This window comes from Arachis stenosperma, chromosome 2 (assembly GCF_014773155.1).
Source record: "Arachis stenosperma cultivar V10309 chromosome 2, arast.V10309.gnm1.PFL2, whole genome shotgun sequence".
In the NCBI taxonomy this organism is placed as follows: Eukaryota; Viridiplantae; Streptophyta; class Magnoliopsida; order Fabales; family Fabaceae; genus Arachis; species Arachis stenosperma.
Window position 1 is genome coordinate 5,733,352 of NC_080378.1, and position 11,612 is coordinate 5,744,963.

Here is an 11,612-nt window from a genome sequence, read left to right on the forward strand (position 1 = left end):
CCCATTCCATTTTCTTTTGGTTAATTCCAGAAAAATGGAACAATTGACTGCTGAGCCGTATGAGGCAGGAAACTCTCAAGTACGGTTCTAAGGGAAGGAATTTACTCACCTATTCCGACCGCGGAGAACAGGCCATTCGACAGGGAGATTCCGAAATTGCTGAGGCTTGGTTTGATCAAGCCGCTGAATATTGGAAACAAGCTATAGCCCTTACCCCCGGTAATTATATTGAAGCACAGAATTGGTTGAAGATCACAGGGCGTTCTTAATTTAATAAAAACACTCTTTTTTTTTTTTAGTTCTATTTATATTATTCTATATACCCTTATATCTTAATATATATTATTTCCATATTTATTTTTATATTTCTTACTATATTTATCTTACTAAATAATCTTATTTATATATTATTATATTTAATATTTAGTTTAGAATATTTAATGCATATTTCATTTAAATGTATATTTAATGTATTTAAATGTATATTTAATGTAATTAAATATTTGTTGTCTACATCAGTCCATCCAATAAAACTGAAAATTTAGAATAATATTCTATATATCTATTATATAAATATATTAGGCTATAGTAATAGTCAATCCAAAAATTCCATTATATCCCTTCTAAAAAAATCGTTCTTTTTCGTCTCGTATTTTGTAGAGATAAATGGTATGTGGATACAGCAGAGAATTTGCCTTTCACCTCTTTGGGCTTCTATTGAATCGAGAAATAGGTTTGATTGTCCATCTTTTTGATAGAATATATATAAGATATCCTACGGATAATTCAAATCGAACCAATTGGATGTCCGACTCGGGCTTATATGACATGACCGATCAATAAAAATACTCTAACACTCCACCTTTGTCATATATTCCATACATAATACTAGCTAGATATCATATTCATGAAATACGATTCACTTTCAAGATGCCTTGGTGGTGAAATGGTAGACACGCGAGACTCAAAATCTCGTGCTAAAGAGCGTGGAGGTTCGAGTCCTCTTCAAGGCATAATATTAAGATCTCTTATTGAATTGGAATAAGTTCGGCAGCGCATCACGAAATCTTGGTGATCTTCTCTATCTAATGAATGGGGAGTCCGTTTTGAAATCGTCTGCCCTGCACCCCCCGAGATATGCTTCAATAGGAATCACACAGGGGTAGATTGATACAATAGAAACCTCTGGTAAAATGCCCACCCGTAACCCGACAAAGTACATTACATAGTCTGTTTTAGGGATTGGCGACTTACCCATTCAATTACTTTTGCACCGGACGTTCCCCAAATGGGTACTCTCGGGTCGGGTGAATTCCATAATAGACGCCTGTTGGCATTCCAACCTTCCTTCTCCTTTCAGGGCTATCCGAAAAGAAAGAGAATTCAGTACTTCTTGATCGTGAATATCTGAATAGGACAAACCACCCCGTGGATATCTTTGCTTCAGAACAAAATAATTAGAATTAGGCTCGGTTAACTGGAATGTGTATTATCAATATAAGGTATCTTTCAATTGAGAAGAGCTATCGACCTGAGACAAAGAGAAAGAAAGGTCTATCTATTTGATTTAGTTATTCGGTTAAACCAATAATTCGTTATTGGAGCAGATAGCAACAACCATTTCATCCGGGAAAAGCCATCTTTTTCTCAACAATGTCTTTGTCATTTGATCCAATAGCGTTCCGTTAGATAGGAACATATTTGATAAATATTGATAACTCTCGGATAGAGTATTAGAACGAAAAAATCCATTAGATAATGAACTATTGGTTCTAAGCCATCTCTGGCGATGAATCAACAATTCGAAATGCTTTTCTTGCGTATTCTTGATAAACCAGCGTTTATATATAGATGTAGGAAGATCTGTTTGGGAAGTAAGAAGCCCCTTTGACATCTCTTCATCTGCAAAGAATTGTCGATGTGAAAACACAGAGACAGAGACAAAAGGCTGATCTTTCAATAGGAAAAAGAGTGGATCCGCAGGGTCCCAAATGAATTGGCTTATTTGAAAAAGCCTTGTTCTTTGGAAGATCTATCTCGTGTCTGGTACTGCATGGTTCCACCCTGCAAGAACTCCGAATCATTCTCTTGAAGCTCATCCTCTTCCTCATAAATGATCCGCTTGCCCCGAAATGACCTGGCCCAATAGGGAAATCCCAATTCATTGGGCCTTTCGATACAATTAAATAGAAAGCCCCAAGGGCGCCATATTCTAGGAGCCCAAACTATGTGATTGAATAAATCCTCCTCCATCTGTTGCGGGTCGAGGACTCCTTCCCCTTCTTCAAACTCCGATTCATATTTTTCATAGAGAAATCTCTGATCAACGATAAAACAAGATCCTTTTTGAATCATATTTAAGGGATTCCTTGGTTCGGACCGAAGAAGCAATGTCACTCGATCATTATCAAACTGACTGCAACCTTTTTTTGTCCGTGAGGATCCCACCAGAGCGCCTTCTACTTCTAATAGGCCATGAACTAGATCAGAATCATTCTCAACGAGTCCATAAGAAGTGATCCCATTTTTTTCATCAGGTCCGGGTAGAGACCAAACGTCTTGAGCGACCGATCCGGCAGAACAACTCAAAAGATAAAGAAGTATCGTTAATTCCTTCATGCTCGTTCCAAGTTCGAAGTACCATTTGTACAAATAAGAATCCCCCTCGTTACAAGATTTCTTCTTCATATAGATAGATATAGGATCTATGGAGCAATTACTTAGAAGTACATTTTTTGAAATAGCCCTTCCTATCTAATAGAAAATGATCCCATGATCCTGAACCGATCTTACCTGGGATCGCAAATCCCAAGTTTGTCTATGAAGAGCAGATCTAATTATATTAGTGTCTATAATGGATTTCTTTTGTATAATACTAATTGATAGGGCCTCATTGGTAAGTGCTACAAGATCTCGTACATTGGAACCCATAGTTATGGTTATGCACCCGAGTCCATTAGTATGGAACATTCTCTTTTCCAAGTGAAATCCCCTAGTATATGAAAGAGTGAAAAAGTGCTTTCGTTGTTGTGGAATAAGAAGCATTCGTATCTTAATGCATGTATTTAATTTATTCGGAGCTATTAGAGCGGGATCCACTTTTTGGGAAATATGAGTCGAAGCAATAACAAGAATATTTCTAGTGGAACATCTTTCACAATCCCTGGAGAGATAGTTCACTAATAGACCGAGGGATAAGTAATTCGACTCATTCACATCCAGATCATGAATGTTTGGAATCCATATTATGCAAGGAGACATTGCTTTTGCTAATTTGAATTGAAGGGTGATATAAAATCGGTCTATTTCCGGTATCATATCCATAGTTAGCGCATTCATCATAGTTAGAAGCTCCAGCTCCGTATCAAGGTCACGGTCGATATCGTCACTATCATCAATATCGTCAGTATCATCAAAAAGAAAACTCTTAGGCTTGTTATCCAGGAACTTATTCAGAAATACTGTAATGAAAGGGACATAGGAGTTTGTCACTAGGTATTTGACCAAATAGGATCGTCCAGTTCCTATAGAACCTATCACTAAAATACCCCTGGGGGGGTAGGGCTAAGCGGAGCGAAAAGGGTTTCCCATGAGATGGGAAATGAAAACTATTAGCCCCACAGGGGGTTTGTGAATAAGTGATTGTCTGATAATGAGCAAGGAATATCCGTCTTTCTGCTAAACAGGATGTATTGAACTCATAATTCATTAGATACTTTTTATGAATGTCAACTAAGTATCGTAAGTAAATTGCTCCCGGTTGTTCAATCATTTGATAACCAGAGTTATTCTTTGATAAAGGATCACTATGAGTCAGACTCAATAGAATTTGATCAATCCTTTTTTCTATCGTTAAGGTAGAGAACTGAACCAAGAATTCTCTTTCTTTATCATCAATCGAATCCCTGTTCGAGAACCAAGATTCTATTTTATCATCAATCCAATCACCATTCACGTTTTTTCTTTTTCTTATCAAGGAATAGATCGCTTTACTTGTCTGACTTAGATGTCTCGTATTTCTTGAAAAAGCGATTCGATTGATGGGATTTGGTATGATACTTATGAGATCGAAGAGATTCCAATATTTCTTCTTAGAACGTATTGATTTGACCCCATAAGCGGGACCACCACCCCCTAGCATGTTGCCGCCAGAAGCAAAACCCCGTATTTCTTCTAGAAAATCTCCTAATTGTTCCAGAGCAACTAGAAAGAGATTCTTTAACCAGAAAGAATTCAGTTCAGATGTAGGATACCTATCCAGAAGTTTTCGCAACTCAATCATGTATGATGGAATCATCAAAGATTTGACCTTTTCGAACTCTATCTGTAACTCTCTGTAGGCTCGAGAAACAAAGAGAATAAGGTAATAATTTCAAAGTGAGTAAACAGAATTCCATACTCGATCTCATAGATACATATGGATACATATAGAATTCTTTCCATTTACTATAGAAGTTCCCAAGGAGTTCATTAGAGGAATATTTCCAATAAAAATTGTTTGTTCTTCAATAAAAAAAATATTTTGGAATTATCTTTATAACCCTCAAGAACTTTATTTCTTACTTAAAGGGATTTTGAATCCTTTATTCCTCTTAATGAAAAATTCAAGGAATAATCTAAATTAATCCTTTATTCCTCTCAACACCACCACTCACATCAACAACCACCTCAACATCAACAGCAAGTAACAACAACAACAGCAACCCCAATGCAAACTTTTATCTTCCTTTCCATCGCAGTAACAACCTCAATAGCAACAAGCCAACAGCAACCTCAACATCAAGAGTACCATTAAGGACCACCGCTATCATCATTGGAGCTACAACAAGGTCTGGAATAGCTGCATCCCCTCAACCCCTCAGTCTTTCTCTCTTTCTCTCTTTATATTTATATATGCAACTTATGTATTTGTGTAAATGTCTGTGTGTGTATGTGAACGGATATTGTTATTATTATTGTTATGGTCCTCCAAGAAGAGAAGGAAGAAAGGAGAAAAAAGAGAGAATGAAGAACAAGCAAGGTTAGGTTATGAATGTGCAGGTTCTTCTGTTGGTTCTATTTGAAATTCTGATGGTGTTATTTTTGTTGTTATTGCTGCTTCTGCTGCTGCAATTGGAGGGAAAAAGAAAAGGGGACCGGGGAGTGTGTGATGGGAGGGGGCTGTGATGGGGAGGGAGTGTGCATTGGGTAGGAGGAGGGCTGCGATGGAGAGGGAGAGGAGGGGGGAGTGTGCGTTGGAGAGGGAGCGGGAAGGGGGATTGCGATGGGGAGGGAGAGGGAGGGGAAGTATGTGTTGGGAAGGAGGGATGAGGGTTTGAGGGTGGTTTGCCAGGTCATCAAAACACGCTTGTCAAATTTTAAAATCTTTTAAGCACTATTTTGTCAATAGCAAAAGTCGGGTACCATTTTGTCAGGACCAGAATTTTTCGGGTACCGATTTAGTATTTACTTCTATTTTTTAAACGTATTATTGGTTGTTGACAAAAAATCAATATATATATATATATATATATATATATATATATATATATATGCTTAACGAAAAATTATCAAATTTTAAGAATAAAATATATCTCATTTTTTTAATTAAACTTGTAAAAAATCGCATCAAAATTCAATTTTTAAAATATTTTTTGAGAATATATATTTAATATTAAACATTTTTATCGCATTTTAAAATTATTTGAGAACATTTTTATCGAGAATAAAATTTAAATATATTTTTACCAATAATAAAATTATTCAAATGTATTTTTAGTAATTTACCCTAATTTTATTTTGACTCGGCTCATATATATTTATGGCTGACAACGATAATGGAAATAACATGGCAACTTGCATATTAATTATTTTTACATAAACGTAATGTCTTTTCAATTTTGGGTTAAACCCTACCTAATTAAAGTATCAACCACCATAATGCATCTCGTGTAGGACGCATACCGTCCCCAAAATATAATGAACCAAAAACAGATCTCTCCAACAAAAACCTAATAACAAGGTCAAGCATTAAATACTACCGTAATACTAAGTTGTTAACTAAGACATCTAATATCTTTTAATTCAAAGATTTGGATCTTTTAAATTTTAAATTTTATTTTAAAAAATAAAATATAATTTTTTATCATTTATTTTATAAATAAAATCAAAAAAATATAAGAGAAAAATTATTTAAGAATAAAAATTTACACTTTACTCTTAATTCAAAATGGAGTTTTTCTGCAAAAATATAATAAAACAAAAATAAAAAATGAAAAATGGGAAAGAAGCTTAGCTGGCAAAGTAGTGGAGCAACTAATTCATGCATTTATGTGAACAAAGCTTGAAAAATCTACCGAAACCAGCATAACACTCCTAGAAATCTTTCTGTAAAATGCCGCTTTAATTTGTAGCGAAATTAAATACACATGAGTTATGCAAGTATTTTGATGTTGATTTTTAAATTTGTAAGTAATTTGCGACAAAATTACTAGAAATTTGCATGAATTTTAGTAAAAAATGATAAATTTTGTCAGATTTTATTACAAATTTAGTTACGATTTTTAGCATGTGTTAAATTTAAAAATCACATGTATTCTTACCAAAAAAAAAAAAAAGGTAGCGCAACAAAAATTGCTGGTAAACTTGCAACAAAATTCATAGGTAATTTGTTTGTAACAAAATTCACAGGTAAATTACTAAATTATACTGGTTTTATATTTAGAATTTACATATAAATATGCAAGTAATAAAAGATCTTAATGAAACTCAACACAGCTAAGAACTTAAAGAAAATCTTGTGAGAATGTTTTGCAACAAATATGCAAATTAAATACCAACATTAACACAATTTGCATGTAAAGCAAAAATATTTGAAAAATAATAGAAAATCAATTTAAAACAAGCTAAAGTTATCTTATCTCACTACAAGAAAATCGCTGAATACCGTTGAATTTATTGTCGGATTTAGTGGCAACGACTACAATCAGATTTAGCGTGAGATTTGATAAGAAATTCGTCATGTTAAATGATTGCCAGCGGATTGTCACCTTCGACGGTAACTTTTGGCGAAAAATCACAACAAATAGGTGCAAAATGTTACCGTCAGAGTTACCGTCAGACAAATCCGACAAAGACATGTTTAATGGAATGCTGTATCTTGGTGATTCACATCGCATTACCGTCGAATATTTGCGCCGGTAAATCCGACAATAAGCTTGCCCTAAATTGGAACTACAACCTCCCTCCGATCCCCTTTCATTTCGAATTCACCCTCTCTCTAACTTCTCACCTTCCTCTCTCTCTAACGTCTCACCCTTCCACTTTCTCTCTAACATTCTCCTTTCTCCTCTCCGCCGCTGCTGCCTCTGACGCTGCCTACATGCTGAACGTCCCTGCCGCCGCTGCACCTCAACCCCTCTTATCCATTTGCTCTTATTCTGCATTCAAAGTATTTTATTTGAACTCTATTTATTTTAATTCCTGTTATATCAAATTAATTAGTTTGTTAGTAGAGCTTAGTTAGTTTAATTTTCTATTTTAATGGATTTATTAAGTGACTAGAATAGATTATAATAGGTTAGGTTAAACTTTGATATTGCTGAAAATTTGTTGGATTATTAAGCTATTTATTGATTCTTGCTGTTGAAATTGTTAAAAAAAAATGTTTGATTGTATTTATAATGATTAAACTATTCATATGTTACTTTAATAATGATTCCTATTGTTGAAATTGTTAAAAATATAAGATAAATATTTATGGCATTTATAAGTATATTTAGTGCTCTATAGGCACTTGTTAGTTTGCTAAACTAACCAAAACACTTATTCATTCTAATTTAATTATTTTGAAACTAAAATTCTATGTAATTTTCTTTTTTTCTAATTTACTAAACTAAAACACTTTTAAAATTATTTGTTATTTCTTGAATTTCTTCTTATGTTATTATTTATTAGTGTTTGTTATGTTATTAATATGTTACTAATATATTTATTGTACAGATATAACGATAGGTAGCAGAGATAGGTCAGGTGGGTCACGTGGTCGTAATAGAGGGCATGCTTTCACCGAATCTCCCAGGACTGTCCAGTCATCACCCTCTACCCCGACTACCCTGACTATCTCGTTGATGACTCCTTTGACATCACAGACAGATCCATCGGACTAACAATTCATCATCATATTCCAAACTCGAATTGGATACATCCTACTATTATGTCCTGCATATACAACAACTACGTCAACAGAATCTATGGTAAATAATTCTTCCAATGCCTCCAAACAGAATGTCCCTCCATTATTGCCCGTTATCCGGCTGAAAATTTAACCCAATGACATATAATCATAAGTTTAGTATTAAATTTATTTATCTTAAATTTATTTATATTAAATTAATTTATCTTAATGATCAAAAGTGTTTCCTCCCCGTTTCTTGATTTTTCACTATCATGATCTCGGAAATTAAAGCATTATGGTATAGCTAGGTGTGAATAAAACGTGAAGCATATATTCCTCCTAGATATATATCTCCATTATTATTACTAAGGGAATCCATGGTTGCCTTCTTATCTAGGAAAGCAAGGTGGTTATTTTTCCACACTTGTAAAGAGAGATCCCATTGTTATATTTTCCACCATTTTTGCAGAAATATACAGTGCACTACCTGCTTAACTAAGCACAATTGATCCTAAGATGTATAATAATAGATTAGAGATCATTAAATTTTAAGAAATATTAATAATAAGTTAACATGTATTTTAAATTACAATTATATATATTGTTGTTGTTTACTTAAAATGTCATTTAAACCCTCTTAGTTAATCAATTTATTGACGGTGTATGATTAGAGATAGAGAAAATGAAGAATTTACATTACTTATAATATCCGCGTTCTTTCAATTAAATCAAATTTGATATTAAGTTTGTTTATCTTATGTATTTATTAATGTGAGGATTTTTTTTTTGATACCAAACCACAATACTTACACACAGAAACTATCCGAAGTCATTAAGTCTATGTACGGTCATCTATGATCAACTTATACGTAAATTTCGGCTGAAATTAGAGAACGTTGATTTTAAAAGTGGGCGGTAAAAATTCAATTTTGTTTGAATTAATTAACTGTATATGAATTGTGTTCTATTCTGACTAACTAATCCTGCTGAATCATTTTATGCAGTTGAAATTCATATGGGATATAGAATACGATATCATGATCAGGAAGATCTATGACAACCGGACAGCCAAACGACTTCAGCAGATGATGCGCGACGTTCGTCAGGAAAAGGACCACCTGACATCGTAGATCCGTCCAAACATCAAGCGCAAATTGGAGGCCTATTTTACAGATAACGATAGATTCAAGCATCGCCATCTGACGAACGTCGTTAACAGCATTTCATTCAGGTTGTCGAGGTATACGGGTGGGTCGACGACCTTCATGAAGATGAATATCATACTAGTAAGAATTTTGGGTTCGTTTAATATTTTGGTAGTTACTTTAATTGATTTTTTAATTTCTTTTTGATTATCAAGTAAAATTAATTAGTTACTAGAGTAAATATTTGTTTAATTTTTTGTTTCAGTAGATTTAGGTGGTTAGAATAGGTTAGAATCGGTTAGATTAAGCTCTGAGATTGCTAGAAAATATTAGATGATACCCTTTATGGGTGGCTAAGTCCGAATTTTAAGAGAGACTCAATCGAAATTTTCATAAGATTTTTAATGAAATTGACAAAATTAAAATTATATTTTTGAAATTAGAATTAAGATTTCCTGTATTTTGGTTCATACTTATATTTGTCTGTCATTGTTTAATTTGTTTGTTTATTTTATTGCTTGATTGATATATTAATTTATAATCTAAGTCATTGGATCGTGAGGCGACACTGGCGGAGACCTTCAAATATAAGTATATTTTGAAGACAAACAAGAAAAAATTTTAAAAATTTAAAAGACCAAAGTATTCAATTTTAAAATTCTCACAAATTGATTCGAGTAATTACTTTTTAAAATTCTTTTATTAATTAAATAAATATCAATAAATATTAATAAATACTAATGCGTTCTGAAAATATAAGAAATACAACACTTTTTTAATTTTAAATTATAAATTCTAATTTTAAATCTTAAATTTGTATTTGACATAAAATATAATAAATAAAAAATTAAAATTTGTTTAATTAACAATAAATATAACACTCTTTACTTAATTCAATAATTTACTTAATGGAAGACACTACAACATTTTTTTTCTATTGCAACATATATTTAAAACAACACTTTAAAAATGTTGTCTAATATATATATATATATATATATATATATATATATATATAACACTTTATATTAGTGACAAAAAAATAGAATTATAACAACATATTTTTAATCAACACACTATAAGTGATGCCTTTAATAAATTAAAAGACACTTATTAAGTGTTGCTCCATCAAATATACAAAAGCAACTATTATAAAGCTAATATCTTACTTTTTATAAGAGTCATCTTTAAATTTATTTTAAACTTTATTTTTTAAGTGTTGCCTAAAATTTTTAATGCCTCTTTTAAAAAATAAATTTTATCTTTAATACATATTTTAACTTTAATTATCATTTTCTATCAATTTAAAAATAAAACAAATTCAACTTAATAACAAAAAAAATAATAAAACACAGAGTTAATTAAGATTAAAAAATCAGAGAAGACCACAAAAAGAGGATTATGGTTCTCTATTGCACGGAAAAAAATGTTGTAGTGAGTATAACTTTATCCTATAGATTCAAATTTATATTTTGAATATGCAATAATTTACAAAATAAATTGGTTTCAATTTATAAATTAATTACATTCATATTAAATTAGTTATAATTTTAAATAAGATTTAATAATACTAACAAATAACAACAACAGTAACAAGAAGTCCTCCAAATTTCTGTAATTAAGAAGAGGCATTATTAGAAAAAATACTCAAATAAAACACAATAAATAAAGTAGTGGACTCAAAATGATTTTCAACTATAAAAATAGTTTTAAATAATATAAAATTATGACTGTGATTTTAGTTTAATTTTTTAAGTCATCAATTATATCTACCATAATCATCATCGTAGAATTTATCTTTGTATAAAGCTCCTATCATTATTATACTTAAATCCACCGATTAAGCTTTCATATGTCTTTCATCCAAAAAAAACTAATAATTTTAAGAGACGATGAACTAATTTATCTAATATATATTATTCATTTGGGTTATGTTAGGTAATCAAATGAACTTTTTTAATAAAAATAATTATTAATCAAATAAAAACACACCACACCTTTAAATTATCTACTTAAATCTTAATATTAAAATAATCATCCACACACCTAGTAAAATAAACATTCAACATATTTATTATTCACATTATTTAATATTTTTATTGTCTACCCGTATTTTTCCTGTCCATTTACATATCAGTGAAGAAAAGTCTTGCATGAGCCCGTCGAAGTAAATACTCAAACCATGCATTGCATGCTAGAAAAGTCTTTCGTGCTTTAATTACTTAGGGACGATGTTGATTGTATATATAGCCGACTAGGTTCAAAATTAATACAGAATCAAAATAGTAAATAGTAATCAATTACTCAAATTA

General features: G+C 31.8%; 1 non-coding gene and 1 pseudogene across 1 annotated transcript; one reads left to right on the top strand and one right to left on the bottom strand.

Moving 5' to 3' along the window:
* The first annotated feature begins 932 nt into the window (after positions 1 to 932).
* Positions 933 to 1,013, top strand: TRNAL-CAA (transfer RNA leucine (anticodon CAA)). The gene has a single exon. It is a non-coding gene; the product is annotated as a tRNA-Leu (tRNA).
* Positions 1,014 to 1,579: 566 nt separating this feature from the next.
* On the bottom strand, positions 1,580 to 4,354 carry LOC130962436 (protein Ycf2-like; annotated as a pseudogene).
* Between the last annotated feature and the right edge of the window lie 7,258 nt (positions 4,355 to 11,612).